The following is a 22,631-nucleotide window of genomic DNA, read 5'->3' as shown; positions in this document are numbered from 1 at the left end:
TCTGTAAATGCTACGGAATAACTTGCAAACATGTTCAAAGTTGATTTGCTGAACATGTATATACTTTTTTCACTCATCTGGAAAAGGTATATATGTCCCTATATTTTTTTTTACTTATTTCAGAGTACCTTTCTTGCACACTGTATTCTTGAATATGCAGTCTTTGTTCAGGTGTTTATGCACCTTTTCTAAGTCTTATGCAGTCTTTTCATCTTGCAGAATTCTAGCAAAATTCTCACTAAGAACTGAGTTTTGTATCACTGAATACTGGATAATAGTATGAACTTCTGCTCTTCCATATAGAATGTTAATTATTTCAGTGCACTAGACAGATTCCTTTCCTACAGGCAAATAGAGATGCATGGTTTGTAGAACAAAACAGGAAAGAAATGCATGCAAACATTACCATATAATACTTCTATTCCAAGTATTTCATGCATTAGGCACTGTACTATATGGATTTTAGTACTGAAAAGTATTAGAAGTTTGAAGACCTAGAAGAGTAACTACATTGTGCTGCCTCTGCCTTTCCGGTGACTCTGTCAAATAGTTTTACTTTTGATACATTTAGTGAAAATAGAACTATTAAATTTGATACTTTCCAGAGAAATATCCAAGTTTCTCTCTTCAACACTAGCCAAGGCCATTTAATGAAGCATGTATGCAAGGATTGGATTAGCTCCACTGATGTCACCAAAATCGAGCCTTGTTGTGGTTTAAACCAGTAGTTGTCTAAGCATCAGTCTATCACACATTCCCCCTCCTTCCCAGCGGGATAGGGGCACGAATTGGAGGAAAAAAAAAACAAACAACGAAGTAGAGCTCATGGGCTGAGATTAAAAACTAAGGTAGAGAAAAGGAAGAAAATAAAGGATCGGTTATTACAGTTTTATTTATATATATATATATATAAAACAAGTGACATGCAACATATGACATGCACACCACCTGCTGACTGATGTCCCAAGCTAGTTCCCAAGCAGCAGAAGGAAATCCAATGAACTCCCACCTTTTTCAAACTTACTTTCTGCATGATGTCATATGGTGTGGAATATCCCTTTTGCCAGTTTAGGTGAGCTGTCCTGGTCCCGTCTCCTCCCAGTTACGTGTGTCCCCCCCATTCCCCTCACTGGCAGGACAGTACAAGAAACAGAAAGCGAAAGCGTCCTAGACTCTGTGCACAACTACTGAACTGTACACAACAGCTAGAAACATTGGTAAGTCATGAGCATTGTTCTTCTCCTGAAACCAAAGCATAGCATCGGACCAGAGACTTTGAAGAAAAAACTGTCACAGCTGAAACTAAGAAAAGCCTGTAGTTGTTTAACAGAACAGGCTCCTCAGGTAATGCTAATGTATTTAGATTTGCAAAGTCTCTTTTTGAAGCATTTATTTCTGTGAAACAGCCTATTTCAGTACAATTATTTAAATTGCGTAGCTTGTAAAAGCAGGTCACCTCCATATCCCAGCTTGGGGGTAACTGAAATTAAACCACCTGTTGCCTGTGCAGAATTGCAGTGTATTGTAGATCATTTTTACAATTAACAATAGTGATATGAGGCAGTCCATTTTTATTGGTGATGTGCTTATAATTCTTACAGCGCTGGGACCACATATCTTGCACCTCACTTGTGCTTATTTTAAGAGGTTATTCGCTAGATGCAACAAATGGAGCTGACACAACGATTTAAAATCAGTGCTATGCCAGCAGGTTTACAGCACACTAAGTCTCTGATTGCCAGAAAAGCACAAAAAATATATGCCATGCAGTGATGAGATTTTTCAAAGAAAAGGCAGCTGTAGCTGGAAGCGTGCCAGGATACTTTCTTTGAAGAACTGCTCAGGCCATTTCCTGAACTGCTGTCCTTAGGTGCAAGGACCACAACTGAAGTAAAGTATTTTAGGTTTAGCGTTGCATTTGTGCAACCTATTAGTTTTCAAAAGTGGCTATGATTAAATAGGAGCAAGACCAAACCCTATGTCTTTGTATGTTGGTTCAATTCATTTCAGCTAATTCCAGCAGGTTTTTTTTTATGCAAGATGTGGCATAAGAGGGAAAATAATAAAATTGCAGACTTTCTTGATCTTTGATAGGAACACACTGATCTGTTCTAATTGTGCACTGTATGTATAGCTATGTAATCAGCAGTGTCTACTAAGTATTGGTGAAATACCCTGTAGTCCTGACTTCTTTATTAAACTAATGGTGAAAAAAAAGCAAGTCTGGGTCTGCACCTCAGCAAAGAAAAAAATTATTTCACACTATCACTGAATTCAGTCTTTAGCACTAAAATCTTCAAGGTGAAAGGACTGGACAAGAAACCTGTATTTTGTTTGCTTTATTTTGAAGAAGGATGTGGTCATAATTAGTATTAATGAAAGAAAGCAAGTTAGCTGTGGTTTTAGAGGTCAGTGAAACAACATATCAGTAAGGTATGCTTTGCAGGAAATAATGAGTTTTAAACTTCATCATGCCTGCATGGAAAAAAAAATATAATCGTAAGGTTGATTGCAATTACAGCTTGTAAATTTAACTTAAGGGTTTAAGTAGTTCGTTACCAAGCGATTGATGGGTTGGTTTTGCTTCAAAAAACACTGTGGTAGTCTCTTTCTTTTCCTCTCTAATTATTTCAGTGTACCTTTTAAATGTTGATGCTGTGCTCACTGAATGCTGTCCCGGATCATGCAGGGGAAAGGCCATGGTGTATCATGAGAATTTACTTCTTCACTGTGGATGGCAGATACTGTCAACAGGCAAGATTTTTTTCTTCCATATGAAGTAATAATGATTGCCACTGAGACAATCGTAGAATAGCTTGGGTTGGAAGGGATGTTAAGGATAATCTATGAAGGCAACTCCAAGTATAGTATCTCCTATTTTATTATGTTGGCTAATGATGTCAGAAGTGGATGCTGATGGTGTGGAAGTAGGGGTTGAACCTTCCTGCTAGTATTCCCTTACATTTTGTTGCCCTGTGACAGATAGTAGCAGAAGGGAGTCTGACAAAGTGGTGTCTGACATGGAAGTGCATATGAAGCAAAGGTGTGTCACTGAATTCCTCCATGTGGATAAAATGGCACTCACTACATTCATTGACACTTGCTGAATGCTTCTGGAGACCAAACAATGAATGTTACCACAATGAGTTGGTGGGTGATGCATATCAGCAGTGGAGACAACAAAGTGAAAGATAAGCCTCATTCTGGACAGCCACACACAGCTGCCACACCACAAAATGAGGCAAGTCTTGATCAGCTTATCCATATGAATCAGCAGATTACGGCTGTGGAATTGTGTATGGAGCTGAATATCTGTTTCAGTGCTTTGGAAATGATGATGAAATTTGGAATATCACAAATTTTGCACCAGGTGGGTCTCACAGATGGTCACACAGGAGCAGAAAAAGCACCATTTACAAGTTTGTCAGGACCAATTGAGCCAGTACAAGGCTGAAAGCGACAGTTTCCTGGATCATATTATTACCGATGATACAATGTGGTGTCACCACTACAAGCTGAAGTCAGAGCAGTGGTCCATGGAGTGGTGACATGTGAAGTCCTCATCAAAGAAAGTGTTTAAGATGCAGTTCTCAGCAGGTAAAGTGATGTGCACTGTCTTTTGGGATAGGAAAGAATTACAGAATCACAGAATCATTAAGGTTGGAAAAGACTTCTAAGATCACCTTGTCCAGCCATCAGCTTATCATCACTATGCCCACAAACCATGTCTCAGTATCATGTCTGTATGGTTCTTGAACACCTCCAGAGATGGTGATTCCAGTACCTCCCTGGGAAGCCTGTTCCAGTGCCTCACTGATCTCTCTGAGATTATTTTTTTTCCCAGTATCCAACCTGAACCTCCCCTGGCACAACTTGAGGCCATTACCTCTCTTCCTATCACTGTTACCTGGAAGAGACTGGCACCTGCCTCACCACACCTCCTTTCAGGTAGTTGTAGAGAACAATAATGTCTCCCTTGAGCCTCCTCAGAACAGAATAATCCTTGTTCCCTCAGCTGCTCCCCATAAGACTTGTCTTCCAGCCCCCTCACCATCTTCTTTGCGGGATTATTCTTTTGGATTTCCTGGAACCATTAAAGCATTAATTCTGTTGACTAAGCTGAAGGCTTAAACTTCGAGACTCAGACTGGAGAAGAAGACCACCTTTCTTTTGCAACTGGGCCTCATTGCAGTTTGAAGAGTGTGCAGCGCATCACCAGTCTTGGCTGGACTGTCCTACCACACCCACTGTATAGACTTGTTTGTCACCTTCTGACTTCCATCTGTTTGGGCAGATGAAAGATGTACTCTGTGGATAGCATTCTCCTAACAACCACACCATTGTAGCAGTTGTGAAGCTGTGGGTTACCTTTCCTGTTGCAGAATTTTATGAACATGGCATGCAGGCTCTTCTTAATTGCTGGCAAAAGTGCATAGCTAATGGTAGAGACTATGTTAAAAAATAGTGTTTTCTAGCTGAGAATTTGCTCTATCAAATAGTGTTATTGTGCTCTTTGTATCTGTTGTTTCCAGGGAAATAAATAGGAGGCATTACTTTCAGGACTACATATGTAGTTCCACTCCCCCAAGACAGCCCAAATCAGACACTAGATCAGATTGCATCCAATGTGTCCTTGAACACCTCCAGGGATGGGATATCCACAGCTTCTCTGGGCAGCTTGCCTTATCACTCTTTGTCAGATCCCACCCATAAAGTGAGAGAAGGCTTAAACAGATTCATGAATAGCCTTGGTTAGAGTAAGGTAATATGGTGTGCAGAGGTCCACACACAATCATCACTTTTAATGAGAATCTGTGTACTACAGTTTTCTCAGAAATATTGACGCATGGTTATCCCCAGGATATTGGCATTCTAATACTTAGACTCTATCTCAAACTGTGTGGCAAAAATATACGACCTTAAGGAACCAAAATAAGCCTTGCAACTATTTTACTTTGTGATTTAGCAGCTATATGAGAGAGATGGCTTTTAAGAAACCAAAATAGGTCTTTCAATTGCTTAATAATTTTATAAGAGAAAAAAGGAGAGTGAAAAGAGAAAACTGAGGAAAACAGAGAAAGAATGACAGGATATCATACTTGCAGGTATCAGCCTTTGACTGGCTGTCATGGTGATGGCCTTGCACTGCAAGTCTTTGAGACACACCAAGTACACCCCAGGAAGTCAGAAAATACTTCTGTTAGTTGTTACACCCTCTGAGTGAAAAATTTCCCCTTAACATCTAATCCAAATCTCCCCTCTTTTAGTTTAAAACCATTCCCCTTGTCCTGTCACTATCTGCCTGTATAGAAAGTCTGTCTCCCTCCTGCTTGTAAGCTCCCTTTCAGTACTGGAAGGTTTTAATGAGGTCTTCCTAGAGCCTTCTCCAGACTAAGCAAGCCCAATTCTCTCAACCTTTCCTCAAAGTTGGGGTGCTTCAGCTCTCTGATTATGTTTGTGGCCCTTCTCTGGATCCACTCCAACTGCTCTATGTCTTTCTCGTACTGGGGGCCCCAAATGTGGGCTAAATAGTCCAGCTGAGACTTCATTGCGTAGTGAAAAAATAATAGATTGAATGAGACAATTCAAAATGAGAATAAAAAATAGGTTAATGATACCTATAGTTAATCAAATGCTTATCAAGGATTTCATCAAGTTTAGTGAACATAACACTCAGTGAAAAAAGTCCCCAGTGATGTCCTTCTGCTAATCTGGGAGTGCTTTTTTTCATCTCTGACTGACTGCACTGTGGTTCTCCCTTTGAGAGTACATCTCTCAGCAGAACACTGACAAAGAACAGTGGTTGAACCAGAAGTTTTTTCATCAACTCCTACTAACAACCCAAAGCAATGTACACACTGACAATATTTACACTTGCAAACCCCCAGTATGATGAAAACATAGGAATGGAGAGAGTGTAGCGTTCCGACTCATTGCTGATTGTTCCTAGATCTATTATCACTCATTACTGCCCACTCAGTTTTCACCAAGCACTTGACAATTTCTTATTAATATTCATAGAACTACATAGAGTAGTACATACTTCATAGAATCAAAACCAGAGATTACTGGGATATTTATAAGGAAATGAGACTCTTGAAATAGAAATGTGATTCAAACAATATTCAAGCAATATATTTGCTTGACCTCTGTATACACTTCTGCCAATTTTACGATGGAGCAATGTTAAATTGAGTGGGTGGTGTAAGCTAGGAAGGATTATATGGACCAGAGGGAATAGATCCTGTTAATGTTGAGTTCCATATATTTCCCAGTTAAGAGTTTTCATAGGACAGTAGTTTTGAAACAGTACATGGAGTAACAGTAACAGGAGCTAGCTGGGCTTCTCTGAAACATACTTGACTTTCCCTCCTTTTTGAATAAAGATTTCTGTTTCTTCACCCCAATTTTTGTAAAAAGGCATGCGTATAGGGCTTCTGGGAAGACTCTCATAGGGTATGTGGGAAGTCTTCTCTTTGAGGCCTTTCAAAGTAGGTTATTCGAGAGGAGAATTGTGGTGGGCTGTGAGAAGAGAGGATGGTGAAAGGGAGCTGGCAGACATATATTCACATGGAATATATTAAGCACATTCCAGTCGCTCCTCTGGTTTCCCCAATAGCTTGAACCTCTGCATCTGACTCACTTAGTTTTATGACCTCCTGTTGCCCCTCCTTCTGTGCAGTTGGTGTTTCTTCTCCTTCATCATGTCTTTGTCTGCCCACACAATTTGTTTTTGTAATGTGCTTCCTCTTTTTGGTAGTTGAAAGCAATGTGCTTTCCATCCATTCTTCATCTCCCCTTAGTTCTCTCCTCTTGCTCTCCACTGTTTCTTAGCAGAATTTCAGTTTATTGATATATCATTGATTAGATACACAGTGCTTTTATATTTAATTCCTTAGTACACTTCTGCGAGAGGATTCTTGAATTACCTTAGAGTATGGTTTTAAGTATTATAAGCTGTAATGGACTTCCCTTTTGCCTTCTGAGTTGAACTCAGATATTCCCGGATTCTTTCCCTGCATTTTGGTTTCTAGGTTTTCTTTTGTTTGTTTGTTTGTTTGTTTTTAATTTTAAGAATACTCAGTAAGTTAGTAATCCTGCTCCACATCTAAGCTATGAGATGCATTTCAGAATACCATTGTGTTTGTCATTCCACAACATTTGGCGCGCTGCTGCTGGTGGCCTAGTTGTTGACAAGTAACAGATTTTGTGACAAGCCACACAATATACCATAAAATACTGAGTATCAACACTGGGCAATCAATCAAACAAGCTTAGTAATAAAAAAATATTATTATTAGAGGAATACTACGTATTTTTAGGACCCTACCTGGAGATGAAGGTGGCTTTTCTGACTCACACTGCCATTAGGACAACCAGGCTTACCTGTTTCGATGTAGGAGTAGAAAAATACTTCAGTGTTTCTATCTTGTCAGAGCAGATGAGGGAACCCCTGGTTAGGGGGACGAGGGACAAAAGTGGCTGGTCTAGCAATGAAAAAGAAGCACAGAGGAGCCAAACTCAGAAGAAAACTTGATCTCTGATTTAAACATTGAAGCCACTGCTGTTTGAGTTTGCAAAAAAAAAAAAAAAAAAAAAAAGACAGGGCCCAGGGAAGGAAATGTTTGGGCTGTGTTTGCTGGATGTAGAGTCACAGTGGGAACCGAGTACTCCTTTTGTTAAAGTATTGCTAAAGCAGGGTAGAAATTAGCTGTGGTGTCTTAGCTAAGCTTCCATACATTTTTCAGATGGCTAGCTGACTTGAGAGACAGCAAGACATTCATTTTAATTAAAATTTTATTTTCAAATATTGTGTATTTTGTAATAGTGGTGCACTAGGAACAGCCTTATTCACATGAATCTCCTGAATAAAATATTTAACAAGCTTGAATATGATGCTGTACTTGTAGTACTTGTAGTAATATCTAAACTAGCCTGCATTGATTCTTTTGCTGCCAATTTTGGTGCGTTCATACTAGCTTTTTTTACAGGGATCTCATGCATGTCTGCGGTGCAGTCAGTACCCCTTTTTTTGTAAGACGGCATTAGATGTTTGCCTTTTCAAACAGTAAATATTGAATAGAAAGTTATAATCTAAAAGTTAATTAAAAACAAAAGAAAATTAATGCGCATGAATTATGAGTTTATGCATAAAGAGGCTTAATGGTTCTCTGAATTTACGGTAGAACTTGTCTCTCTGGAAAGAAATACTGACTATGGAATAAAATCATAATTAAAAACAATTGTCTGTTATTTAATCTGAACTGCAAACGTCTTTGATGTTTTCATGTTGGATCACACTCTGACTCAGTTCAAAATGGAAAGGAATGTACACTCTGATGAAGAATTAGTCCAAACTCTGCAAAATGCTTTTAGCAGCAGTATGGAAATAGCCAACACCTAACTGGCATCCTTAGCTGCCTTGCCTGATTTTCCAGAGATTAGTCAGCAAGAGTCAGCTTTGAAGAATTAAGTTCTGCTTATGGCAGCTGGATTGAAAAGAAACAATGTCAGAAGTGAATGACTGAAGGAAAAAGACTGTAAGGTCTCACAGTAGTGCTTCAGATCATGATGGCCTCTGTTTTTTCCTTAGGTATCCACAGCAGTTATGTGGGCAATGTAGACAAGTACTGCCTCATACACACTGCCCTTCTTTTACATCTGGACCACTGCCTCCAGTGGTACTGGACTGCATAAGGGTAGCCATAGGAATCTTTACCTGCTGGTAGCAGTTTTGGTGAAATAGTGTAGTGTAGAAGCTAAAAACTTAGTTAAAGAGCATGTGAAAATTACTCTTGTTTAGCCAGAGGTACGTGACAGTTTCCAGAGGAGGATGTGTGTACAGGGTTCAGCACAAATTGCTAATTAGAGCCTACTGGTGCCATTGGTGAGTGGAAAGGTGACTACAATCTAGCCAATGATGATGAGGCCCAGGTTCTCGTTACTCAGCTGTCTTTTATTGTCCCATCATGCCGTCCAGCCTTTATGATGATGTAATTGAGTCCCTTTCCATTAGCATCGTTATAGTCCTTTGGGAACTAGTAGATATATACAGGCACAAAGTTGTTAGAGCCAACTGATATAACTCAAATGGCGCCATGCAGAAATATTATGTGGATGCAGCTGATAAGGTAGATAGAGAAAGCATGGTGATGTGGAAGCTATTGTTTCAAGCCAGTAAACGTGAGTGAAGTCTGACAAAGCTACTAAAAGAAATAGAGCAGTAGCCAAGAAGTTAATGTCTTCACTTAGACTTGGTCCTAAACTTTGGGCATAAAACGATTTCCTAAGGTTTTTGTTTGTTTGTTTGCTTTGTTTTGTTTTGTTTTTCCCCACTGTTCTTTTTAACAGTATTTAAATTTAAGCTTTAGAGAGTTGGTTTCTTAGGTTGACAGCTGTTTAGCTGAGGATTTATGGTTCAAACTAAGCCCAGATAAATATCAATGGGAGTTGCTGCCTGGAAGTATTTTAATTTTAGATTCATTTAGAGGTGAGCAAGAGGCAGGTCATTTGAACCAATGGAAATCTGAATAGTTCAACATCTTTCTTTCAATTTTGACTAAAAAATAACTGTTTTCGTTCTGTGCTTAACTGTGGTGGATTAGACTTGTCAGTGAGAAGACCTTTATGAAATTTCTGTTTCTATAAAAATGCAATGTGTTAAGTGATTTGAAAATTCAGCTCCTTAGTAGAAAATGTCACTCCCCTATATTGAAATTAAGCAGAATACCAAATCTTCCTGGAATTTCTGTTTTAAGTATTCACTGAAGTTCCAGCAGTATCTCCTGAGGGCAAGAACAAGGTCTGACTCATTTATGGGTATTTTCATGCTAGCCAAAATTTTAGGGTGTTAAAAAATTTTTAGAGAATATCATTTATTGCATATTTTTAAAAATAATTTTTATGCCAATATGAACCTGACTTAAATGTTTGAGAGTTCACGTGGAAAAAAGGCACTTCTATTGCAATTACATTCAATCAGTATTATTAATACATGCAAGCTTTGGACAGAAGAACTTTTCAATCCTGTTTTGAAAGAAAGATTTCTAAAAATATTTACTAAGACGTTAATGTGTACTTACTGTGATCTTGAAGACGCACATTTTAGAAATCCTAAATCTGGCTATCTAACTATGATAACTAATCTATCTAATCTAACTATGACTGCTCAACCATTAAGTTTTTGGTGAGTTCCTTAGATTCTCATTTTGATTACATATTAGCACTGGAGGCCTTATTACGCTAGCGTAATGGTGTTTGCTTTTACCTGAACTACTGTGAAAATTGGGACTGAGTTCATCCTTGCCATTTCTCTGTGCAGTCATCTGTTAATAGAGAAAGCAGAGGCCACCCATAGGAGAAAATGTAATAAAAGCCAGTAACAAGAAGAGATTTGGAGGTTGGAGGTGCTGAAAGATATATATATATAGATATATAAAACTGAATTTTCATTTACATTGAAACTTTATAAAATAGAAGTGCTGGTGTGGACTTCTTCCTATTGATCTCATGCTATAGAAACTTTGTTTCTTAGAAGGTCAAATTTTAGAATTTGTATTTCATCAAACTATAAAAGGATTTACTTGTCAATATCCAGGGAGCAGGCTCTCAAAGAATAATTTTTGTCATTCTCTAAAGCATATTTTAAGCAGGAAAGTGGTTACTGAAGGAGTAGAAATCAAATCACTTGCACTACTGATCACAGCACTACTGTAATCAACTAGTAGAAACACTACTTCAATCTCAGTAATTAAGACTCAGCTTTTATAGCTTGACTCTTGAAGGTACACTCTTACTCCTGTAAACTGTGTACATGAGACCACTATGTGTCTGGCAACAAAAGATACTACTCTGAATAAATCACAATAGGAGATTTTTGTTTTGTTTTGTTTTTGTTTCCAAATCACATGATAAAAAGCTGCCTGTCTGATTCCTTGAAGTGGTTGACTCTTCAGGTTAGTAGAGGTATATTATTAAAATTAGTAGGTATATACCAGAAGACACTGTCAATCCTAAAATATTTTCATACAGGGCTCCCACCAGAGGCTATTGGAAAATGTATCACTATTTCTTCACTTTGTTTTCCCTATATTCTTCATTGAGGGCTTGCGAGCTAGTTGCAAATATTGTTTTATTTAGGAGGTATAGGAGTTACTAATGCTCTTTCTGGTAGACAGGTTCAGCAGTACAATATTAAAATTAGCCAGAAAACATTGTTACTAATTTCAAAGTCTTTTCGTAATACATGCTGGAAAAATGAGCTCTCAGGATGCATTGTGAATGAACACGGAAGACTGATCCATACCAAACAAGCTATTTACTAGGCCTCTGACGTGATAGACGCTCAAGTTTGAGTTGCTCTCTCAGTGAAAACACGAGCGTTATAACTTTAGGGTTCTTTCAGCCTAAGAGATATCCTGTGCTACCTGTCCATGCAGTTTGTTTCTTTTCTTAATGTCCTTCTGAGTATTTGCTTTTTCTAGAAACATTAAAATAATTTTGCTAGTAAGAACCGATTCAGTGTTTCAGTAGTTAGGATGTTCTTCTGGGAAGTCAAAGTTCTTTCAGCAAAGCTGAAATTTAAATCTGTGTGTCTCACATCATGTCTTAGTACCTTAGCTTTCATAGTAGGTGCAAACATGAAGTTTCTGATTTAACTGGAATTTTCTGTCCAGCCAGGATAGAACCTCCTGGAGAAAGCCTGGTACAATTCCATGAGAATTTTTTGTTTTGGTGTGTGGGTATTGGTGTGTGGAGTTACAAAACCAAAATTTCTCAGAGGCAAGGGCAAGGAGAGCAGAAGAGGAATAACAAAATCTTGTGTGGTTCTATTCAGCGTTTAACTCTCAGTGTGATTATTAAGGGCATTTGCCCTAGGGAGGCACTATGGCAACTCCTTAGTCCTATTAGGTGATTTCACCCCATCTTGTGTGGTACTTCCAGATGTGACGATTCAGAGAACACAGCTTGGCGTGGCTCTGGGAGTGGAGAAAACAATTCTTAATGTTTGCAAATCTCTAGTTTTAGTTAAAAATCTGAACCTCTCTGGAGTGACTGAATGAGAAGAAGGTAGCAGTTCAGACTTCCAGAGCAAACTGGATTTATACCTTGAAAAAGCTACCAATGCTTGGCAGCAACATTTAACATTTCAGTTAAATTACTACTGACTTGACTTCACGTCTTACTGCCAAAAAGTTCTAGAGTGCTTTCCCAAATGGAGATGAAGAAATTTACAGACTACTGTTCTTGAGACTTTTTTTCCTTTAAGATTATAGGACATGCTCTCATCACTTGCGGCCTCTTGATTAAAAGTAATTGGACTTTGGCAATTTTACTTTTTATCCTTCTTGGACGGCGGGGTGTTTTGCATGCTTGCCTGGGTTATCCGCTGGAGGTTAGCACAGTATGTTATTTTGTTGCTTGATGCCTGTACACCAGGGGTGGCCAAACTTTTTTGACGTGTTGGCTGCACAGTGATTTACAGATTAAGGCTCTGGTCTGCAACAGTGCCAGCAAGGCTGCTGTTCTCTCTTTCTGACACATTGCACTGCTTTAAGCCGCAAACTCTTTGCTTACCCTTTCAGTCTTATTATAGTTCTTATCCCACATTTCCTTTTGGCACAAAACACTCTTTTATTTCTGCTTTGTGCAAGACTCCACTCCTATCTGTCTCAAGTAACTCATGAAAATGACAGAACAAACAGAAGCAGCTGTCTACCTGTATTGCAAGGGGGCTGTAGATGGGACCATTTTTCCTGCAGTTTGGAGCACAAAACAGGACCAGATGTTGTCCTCAGTGAGTGCTGGCCATCCGTGAAGAGTTGTGTTTGGAACAGGTGTTCTTAAAGGAATACATCAGCATTTTTCTCTCATGTGTAGATGCTCTTACATTTAGTTTGCAAACAAAAATAAAAATGAATTAAAAAATCATGTGAAAGCATCAGCGTTTCCTTTGGTGTAGTAGCTTTTGAGTTTATTGAAGGAAGATCTGATACTGTAAAAAAACTTTAGAGGGAAAGTGTTTTACCACTTTCACTGTATAAGTACTAAGAACAGTTGAAACAGTTCAGAGCAAAGGATCCATCTAGTGTAGTATTTTTCTATCATCAGAAACAACTATTTCAGCAGTATTTTGTTTTTGTCAGCTATAAGAAAGCACCTAGGGAAAAGTAGTAATAGGAACAGTAGAAACATATGTCATTCTTTCCCTCTAACGCTTATTCAACCACCAGTTATTTTTAGCTCAGAGAACTTTGTGAGCCTGGTGTGAATCATGTTTAGTTACCTGCAACAGATCTTTCTTTCAAGTACGTATCCAGTCTTCCTTTGAGTCCATGTAAACATTTTGCATTCACTTTCTTTGGCAAGGAGTTGTATCAAATTACTACTCAGCATAAAAAATAACCTCATTTTGTTTTCTTGCTTTTTTGAACCTGGATCCTACTCACTTTTTTTTTTCCCCCTAACAACTTACATATATGACATTTGGGATTAAACGTAAGCTGGCTTTTGATTTATTTTGTTTTGATTATTTTTCTGACTGAGGAGGACTGGGGGCTCATTATTGCTATCATTTCGCTCTGTACTCACACTTTAGAATGAATTTGAATTCAGGTATCTTTTTAATGAAGGCAGAGCTATCATAGAGGTTTATAAGAACGAATTAATGGAATTTTAAGTGTTTGATGATACACACTGGGAATAATGTCTCATTAAATTAATTCATCTCTATAGAAGGAATAGTTTTTACTCATGTTCTGTTTTTTTGGAGTAAAAAAGGACAGAATGTGTGGGTGTGGTCCCATATCACATGCACTGTATGGCTGATGTATGAAACACTATTACAGAGGTAACAGTCTAAAGAATTTTTTTCTCGCAAGTGAATTAGGAAAGGGGGAACTTATTTAGAAAAACAAACAAACCCAGACTGTTGTTCTAAAATGTTTACAGACTGATTCCAAGCCTTTTTCAAATGTTTGCACTGATTCAGAACTGTTTCTTTATTTTATTTTCCTCCATCCCTTCTGTTTGGATCTCTTGTACTGCTATGGTGGTCTTATGTTGGTGGCAAGAAACAGTATAATATCTACCACCATGTTTTTCAGCCTACCTCAGCCTCTTCTATATTCCTGCTTAACTCCTGGCCTCTTTTAATTTACTGCAGAAACTATAGTAAGGTAAGTAAAACCACTGAAACTTTATCAGCTGGATGCATTGGCCTTTGGGAGTACCTTCCACCCAGATGAATATTCATTCAAATTTGATCTAAACTTTCTACTACCTTGAAATGTGTCTGGGTAATAACCAGGAATAGCAACATCTCCTCCAGCAAGCACAAGGAAAATCCCTTCAAAATATTATGAAGAGCTCATAGAAGATAGTGGCAGCAGATAGACAACTGTGGGCATCACCTACAAACAGTTGTGTGCTTATCATTGATATTGAAGGTAAAGAACTGTTTATACTTTTGAATTTCTCTTGTGCATCCATCTGGTTGCATTATGGCCTTGGACTGCAACAGAGTTCTGTATGGAGCCTTAAGGCATGACAAAGTTAGAGACTTCAAATAAATGCTTGCACCATATTTGAGTGCAAAGTTTGCTCAATATTCTGTCTGTCACCCTTAAAAGAAGTCCCTGGCTTTAGCTCATCATGTGGACAAAGCCACAATGAATCAGTGGATAAATTGTAATATCTGAGCACATTGAAAAGGGACGTTCTTGTCTTTAAAGTGACTGTGATATAATTATATTTATTTGGAAATTCATTTTCATGAAAAGAAGTAGAAAAAGAAATGGTTTTCAGCAAAATAATATAAAGATGTATCCACTGTATCTAACATGGAGAGTTTCTGAAAATCATCCAGGAGAAAAAAAGACTGAATCAAATATCTGGAAGGCTAATAAAGACTCCAGGAGGTCCTGAAATTTAACAGAAATACCGGAAGGACTGTAAAGAATAAATGATGAGCAAGTGCTGACTTCAAGCTACTGAAGATAGAATAGGTTTAAATTTGCTGTTAGGAATGATAAAGTGTAGAAGGTCTGGCTTTGGGGTCTGACCAGAACCCACCAGTATGATAATTCCTGACACTTTGATGTGGGTACCTGGGCCACTGATTTTGGAATTTTGTGTGGTTTTAGTCAACCCAGTTTCTGCCAAGACCAAAACTGGAGGGGAAATGTGCTATCCATAAAAGTCAACCACGGAAAGAGTCAACCACAGAAAAACTAGTCAAATAACATTAAGAGTCTCAATTAGCCCATGAATGATAATACTTGTAGCTTGAGACTACATCTTTGACCTGATTTGTTGGGCTTAAGTGTAATACTTTATCATGATTTGTAGGAATTTTTCTCAAGCCCAACAATAAAAAAAGATGTGTGCTGAAATATTGCTTGGTCTGCTTTTGGTGAGCTGAGATACCTACAGCAGTCATCTTAATGGAGGGTCCTATTCTTCTGATAAAGAAGCTTTTGATAAAAGAAAAACAGTGGTCTTTGATTATTATTTCTTTGGAGTCGTCGTACGTTTCTACACAGTTCATTCTTGAAACATGAAAAGCAAAATGAGAGTCAGTATAGACTTTTTATACAAATCTGTGCTCATGAATAGTAGTAAGAGGAATTCTAAGTCCCAAGTAACTGTATCATTTTCAATACAGTAGTGTGAGTTAAATATTACTCAGAACTGACAGTAACATCTGAGGAGTCGTAGCTGAAAGTTCTCTGAAATCATCATCTCAGTGTGTAGCAACAGCAAAAAAAAAAAGTAAATAAATCGCTGCCAATATCATGAAGGATACTGAAAAATTATGTAGTCTTGATGTGCCCACATGCTGAGTACTGCGTGCTTCTGATCTCTGCATCTCAAGAAGTTATAGTGGAGATAAAGAAGGTTTATAGGAGGGAAACTTAATGATAGAGGAAAAGGAACACCCACCTTATGGAGAGCAACTGAAACAGTTAGGACGCTTCAGTTTGAAAAAGAGAAGGCTGAGAAAGGTTATGATCAAGGTTTACAAAGACATGAAGGCGATGAATAAAGTGAATAAAAATGTTAATTATCTGCTAATATGGCAATGTTAGAATTAGAAGGCACTTGCAGAAGTTAATAGGTCATCCATTTAGAACAGATAATACTTTCTTACAAAACAGACAACTAGTTTTGGTATGTGTTGCCACAAAAGGTTGTGGAGACAGTGACAGTGAGCTCATAAGTGCTTAAACAAGTCTATAAGTGTCTGGTCCAGAAACAGTTACTAAATAAAATTAGAGATTTATTTGTTAGAGTATGAGGGGAATGGCCCCAGATAGAGACCGGGTTTATTTATTCCCAGTTAGCAACTCCTGTTGTCACTGCTCAGTATATCAGACAAAAATGGACCATGGATCTAAATCAGTATGATGTTTTCTGGGTTCCTAATGTAAATGTAAATTTTAGTATTAAATAATGGAAAATCTGCAGTAATGCATTGCAGCTTATGGGCGCGATATATGCTTAAATTACACATTTCCCAAAATTAATTTAATATGTTGGATTGCTAACCAGAATGCTCATTGCGTGTCAAATAAGTGAATCTGAAAAGGGTTTTCTGAAGAATTCAGGGCATCACATGGCAATTATTGATATTGTGTATGTATTTGCCATAGAGTATTAATTATTTGCAACAAACATCACTCTTGTTGTATCCACTTGACAATTTCAGCTGCTTTTTAATTATTCTGGTTATATTACTGTTGAGTACAGAGGAGAAAAATGTTCACAGAATAACAGAATAGTTTTGGTTATTCTTGTAATTCCAGAATTGGAGGGGAAAAATGGTTGCTTATTTGAACTTCTAACCTTTTTCTCTGGAATTCTTGCATCAGAGTGTTTCATGAGAATTCTGGCTTCAGACATGTCAGAAATAGACTGAGATAGACTCTCGTACAGATATTTGGTACTTCCAACTGACATCAGAAAGTGTGGGGAAGTGTGATTTTTGCTTGTTTGTTTCAGCTAACCAGACTCTCTGAAAGCCTGGAAACAAAGTCTGTTTTCCACACAGCTTTTTGATATTAGAATAGTTGTCTTTTATAGTGCCAGTTCAGGTAATACTAGGCTTTCAGTGTTTTTCTTTTATCCGAACTTCTTTGTTATACTCTAGCACTACCTACAGTATACTTTAGCAGACTTACAGTAGCATTATGTGATGTACAAAGTAGCAGAAAAACACATCTGTTGGCTTTTTTACTTACAAATGGTTTGTGGAATTTCTGTAGCAGTCTTCTGAAAGATGTTTTTACAATGCAACCAGTAATTGCCAGCGTGACATTTTTGTCTTTTGGAAACAACTTCTTTGACTTTGTGGGTTTCTTACTAAATGAAGAGAGTAAGCAAGCTAAATCTGGACTGATAAAGATTAGCTTATTTCACCTGCAGGAGTTCCATAAGAAGATTACAAACTATCACAGACAGAGTTTGGGGATGGTAGAATCTGGGCATTGTATTAGCCAGTCATTATTGCCAAATAGCATGAATATCTTTCTAGAAACACTGTACTATGGAAGTAATAAAATTGAGTACTTCCACTGGTAGTTTATTACTTAGATGTTATCTCACAGCATTGCTTGCCTTATAGTACTGCTCTTATTCTCTGATTATGTTGTGCAAAATCCTGACTTCATTACTAAAATGCAAATATTTGTAATATTGAGCCTCAGCTTGCTGTCTTGTAATTTATCCTGGTTTTATTTTTATTCACATGAAGTAAAAAGGACAAGATAGAAAGTGCAAGAGCCACTTCTGTCAGAATAGTTGCTGTCTGTCCAGATTTTTTAAGTTAGTACATAATCTCTCCACTGTGCATGAGCAGTAAGTTTCTAATTTAAAGTGCTTCTGTCACTGTCAGCTTGAGGTTTCTGATAGAGTATTTTCCAACAAGAAGTGAGTTAGCTTTGCTACTGTGTTAATTTCGAAAGTGACATTTGGGGCTTCTGAGGGAAGAAATAATTTGAGCACATTAAGATAAGAGTAGTTATTTACAAGCATTTGAATAATGAAAAGCCTTTTCATTTTTTCTTCTTTCTGCCAAAAGAATCTGTTTCCTCCCCAGTTACAAGAGTCTGTGATTTCCGTCTTCTGATGGAGCACAGTTTCAAATTGCCCACTCAAATGTGAGGTGATTCTTGATCACAACCTTTTCATGTATTAGCTCAGAAAGTGGAAATTCGTTTTACGTGGTACTGTGACAAGCCAGTGATTAAAATACTTCTGTTTGGTTTCCATACAAAGGTGTTTTTCAAAGAAAGTTGGTGAGTTTTGTCTCTCAACTAGACTATCATCCACAATTTTTCCCCCTTCTTCCAGTATTTGAGCAGAGTGCTGGTCTTCCTGGAGGTTATCCAGTGCATGCCTGAAAAAGATTAAGTCTGCAGGGGTCAGATATACTTTGTCAGAATTTATGACTGTTCAAAGCCACCAAAATGGTTTCCACTTAACCCTTTAGTGCTAAAGCCCGTGAAAATTACTAATACTGTAACAAGTTAGAACTGTTGCAACTGTTTTTCATGCAGCATTCCGAGAGAGATCACAGAGAACCAGCAGCCAAAATCTTGGCTAGCTCCCTTTTAATCTTTTGCCATGTTGAAACCAGGTCATAACTGCAAGACAGATAAAAACTATGGGTCTACATGCTTTCTGCTACTGTCAGTTAGCATAGCTTAACTTAAATGAGTGAGCCTTCTGTTTTCCCTCCACCTAAGGTTATGACTGAATATAAGATATTAAGGAGCTAAAGAAGACAATTCAATCACAAGATTTTGAAAATAAGATTTAAAAAGCAAAACACGTCATGGATAGCTGTTGCATTAATCTCACCACTAGATTTTATATTGTACCTTTCAGAGTGTGGTCCAGCTTCTTTTTAACTCTTCTTCAGCATAGTAAGTAGCTGTAACAGGTGTTTAACCTTTTCCTAAATGATACAATTTAAAAATCTGAAAAGATCACAGTGATGATGAATTCTTTTTGATATAAGCACCTTAGTTCCTCTCACTTCCAAAGGGGACAGTCCAAAGTAACTATGTAAGATATACTTTGTTTAATGCAATTGTACTCTGGACCTGTGCAACATCCCCTGTCTGCCTCTGAAAAACGGTTATTCCCCACTTCTGTTCAGCACTATGTTAAAGGATATGACCTCTCTTTGCAAAGCTGTAAGGAAATTTATATTTTCATTCTTGCTACCAGCTCTCTACCCACTGATGCTAAAGCATGTTGCTTCAGAGATCCAACAGATGAAGAGTATGACTTCAGGCAAAGGAGTAGATCTGTACAGGTGGCCACTCTTAAGTTTGCACTGCTGAGCACCCAGCTAAGAAAGGACAGCTGTCAGAGACTGAGAATTAATCTTGCTGGGTTGTTTGCTTTGTTAAATGAGGGATTGTTACAGATAGTGCGCGATTGAGTCATGCAAGATCTCTGAGTGAATGACTGTCTCTTCAAAGATGTTATGAAAGTATCACTTAAAGGTAAAAGGATGTCGATATTTGTAATTAACCATAAGTGAGGGGAGCTTCCAGCACTCTTATCTAAGTAAACTAGGACTTGATGGGGAATGGCTTCCTGTCCTATAAAATGTTGAGATTATTAGAGAGAGATGTTTCCTGTTCAGTGTCTTGGCAGAGTAAAACAGCTGAGGTCTGTACTTTCAAGTTGTTGCTGTTACCCAAACCAGCTCCTTTTGGTTAGCCTGGCTGTTCTTATATCACAGTGCACTTAGAGTTTGTTGTAAAAACAACAACAACAAAACAAAACAAACAAACAAACAAAAATGAGCAACAACAACAAAAAAGAAATTAAAGGGTTTCACCACACTTTGAATCAGTACCTCAGATTCTAAGGAAAAAAATTATGTTCAAGGATTTCAGTGTTCTCTCTGGTGCTATAAGAGTCTCTGCTGACTGAATACTCTCATTTCTTAGTCACTGAATGACTACAGTATTCAGCAAGTTGCCAGTACTGTAGCAATAAATAACGGACCATAAGACAGATACCCTCAGACTGCCAGGCTGCTGGGAAACCTGTCTGCAGCATGAATCACTCTGGTTCAAATGCTTGTGAGAACTTTGATGTTTTATGTGCTAAGCAAAAGCCTTAGCCATTAGAGTATCGTATGTTTTCATGAAGTTACATATTTCTTCCTCACCATTTTTGGTTAGAAATCCTATTAGAGCCTTTTATTTTATCATAACCAGTAAATGGTGACTAGATAATTTTCAATATCCTTGCTCTACTCATCTACAGGCTAGCCTTATTTTTACATCTGTAATCCTTCCTCTCCAATCCCTCTGAACTGCGGGGAATGCTGGCAGGTAATTATTTGATTCAACCTACTGAGAGAGCACTAGGGTTCATTTATTTATTTTTATAGAGTGATAATGGTTTTGTCATGAGTATTTTTCGGGGATTTTCCCCAGTCACTAATTTCAAAGAAAATATTTTCCATATAAATTATGATAAACTGCACAGTAATGGCTAGTGATAGAGTAACAAATCTTCTGAGGCTGTGTACAATGTGTCATCGTCAAGAAACAAGCTATGTGCAATTGAGTATTTTTTGTTTCTGGCTGTTCTTGGCAGTTTCAAAAGTGCAGACACAGCGCAACTCACCATGTGTGCAGAAACCTGTGAAAATTGAAGTATTTTCATTAATAGGGAAGTGGAAACTGAGGAACTCACGATAATACTGGAAACAACAATCCTTTTTTTTTTTTTTTTTTTTTTTTTTTTTAATTCCTTGCCTATCTGAACACATCCATTTCCCTCAAGTTCCTGTAGCAGGTGTTCTTTACATAAGGTGTCAGCTCATTTCAGGGAATGCTCAGACTGAGAACGAGTTAAACTGTGGGGGCAATCTGTGTGTCTTTCATACTATCATCTTTAAGTTGTGAGCTGAGTGTTTGAGTCTCCTGGGTCAGCCAAGGGATTCCATGCTAGAAAGAAACATTGAGTCTATCTCAGCCAAAAGTCAGTCTGTAAGACCAGTAGAGCATGAAGATACTATAATTTACCATCTTTGTTCATTAATGGCTTCCTACTGGATAACCAAAATATTTGAAAATCATTTAGTCAAAACTCTGCTCTTTCTCAGAAAGACACGACTGGAAGAATGTTCTCATAAACAAGGAATTGCTGTCTGTTTCTTCATCCTAAAATGATATTCAGTGATGAATATCTTTTTCCTGGCTTACATCTTCTCCAAATCTTTGTTAACTCCCATCTGTTTTTACTGGATTCTGTATATTCTGATGAATTCTTCAAGTGCCACGAAACCAGGCTTTTTTGGACAAATATTTAAAAACTGTTCGTAACTAAGGATATACGTTACACATTTACAGTGCTTACTCACAATTAAAAAAAAACAGTAGTTGATAATACCGAGTTGGCTAAGAATAGTTTTACAGTGCTTAAAACATGTTCTTCTGCAATGCAGGCTATAATTAATGTAATAAATCCAAAATACGGAGCTTTTAAAAGAGATTTTTACAGTGTGTATCATCTACTTTGCTATTTTATCCAGAAGAAAAAAAACAACAAGTAATGCTAATGTCAATTTAAATATGTGAAGAGGTCTCTTTCAAATATACACATACATACATATTTTAAAAGTTCATTGCCTTGCGTATTTAATATGATAGTAAAAACAATGTGGTGCAGCATTTGAAGAATCTCAATATGTGTCATGGGATGGCTGTAGTTTGGCAAAATCTGAGTTTTAATTTAAACTGAATGTAATTCAAACTGATTTCACTGCTTCTTTAAAGCTTCTTTGAGCAGACACTTTGCTTAATTGCTCTTACTAAACAGATCTTACCCTGCAAAGAGGCATGCCTTTGCAAATAGGTACACCTGCATTCTCAGTCTGCATTTCCGTGAAGGAAAAAAAGCATTGCATGGTTGTGGTGCACACCTTGATAAAGTTTCGATGTCTCCATTTTCTGTTGTAACAAACCTGTTAGTCTGAGTAAGTAAAAAATTGCTAAACAGTGGAACAGTGTCCCACACTACCTTTACTGCATCATTATACCCAGAAGTGACTTTCACAGCTTTCAAGGTAGTCTCTTTGGTTTTCAGTAGCAGCATTGCATGGTTGCTTATATCTCCAGGACCTTTCTAAGTACTGTAGGTAGTGAGAATACATCATCATCATAGAAACATTTTCCAGAGGCTTCTCTTTGTACACTTTGCACTTTGGTTCAACAGCAATCTATCCTGGTGCCTTTAAGGAAACCTTGTAGCGCATCCAGCATTCTACTACATGTGACCAAAGACTGTTACTTTAACATAGAGGTCACTTCCTATTAATATTAATTTATTGTTCTGAAATACTGCTTTTGAATATACTGCTCAAGAAAGTGAAGTGAAATTCACACGATATTGTAACACACAAGCTAATGCACTTCCTAAATTGGATAAATCTGTCTAAATAAAATTATGCTTTTATGACTCACGTTCTTTGCTGTTGTAAAGACTGAAATAATTTGTGATCCTACACATATATTTCTAAACTTATTTCATAAATGTACATAGAGATTTAAAGCAAGATTTTTCTGAAGATTCTTAAAGAGTCGACAGGATATTTTCCA

General features: G+C 37.6%; 1 protein-coding gene across 4 annotated transcripts in view; it reads left to right on the top strand.

Moving 5' to 3' along the window:
- ANAPC10 (anaphase promoting complex subunit 10) overlaps window positions 1–22,631 on the top strand; it is a 331,896-nt gene that overhangs the window by 211,867 nt on the left and 97,398 nt on the right. Inside the window, exon 7 of one of the 4 annotated variants that reach the window (XM_040698900.2) lies at window positions 2,635–8,243. The exons of the other annotated variants lie outside the window; for them this stretch is intronic. The gene's annotated coding sequence lies outside the window, so the exon portion shown is untranslated. Of the gene's footprint in view, window positions 1–2,634; window positions 8,244–22,631 lie in introns of those variants that run through there. 4 annotated transcript variants of the gene reach the window in all.

The sequence above is a fragment of the Gallus gallus genome, chromosome 4 (assembly GCF_016699485.2).
Source record: "Gallus gallus isolate bGalGal1 chromosome 4, bGalGal1.mat.broiler.GRCg7b, whole genome shotgun sequence".
NCBI lineage: Eukaryota > Metazoa > Chordata > Aves > Galliformes > Phasianidae > Gallus > Gallus gallus.
Note: the sequence above shows the minus strand (reverse complement) of the source record. Positions and strands in the feature narration are given on the sequence as shown.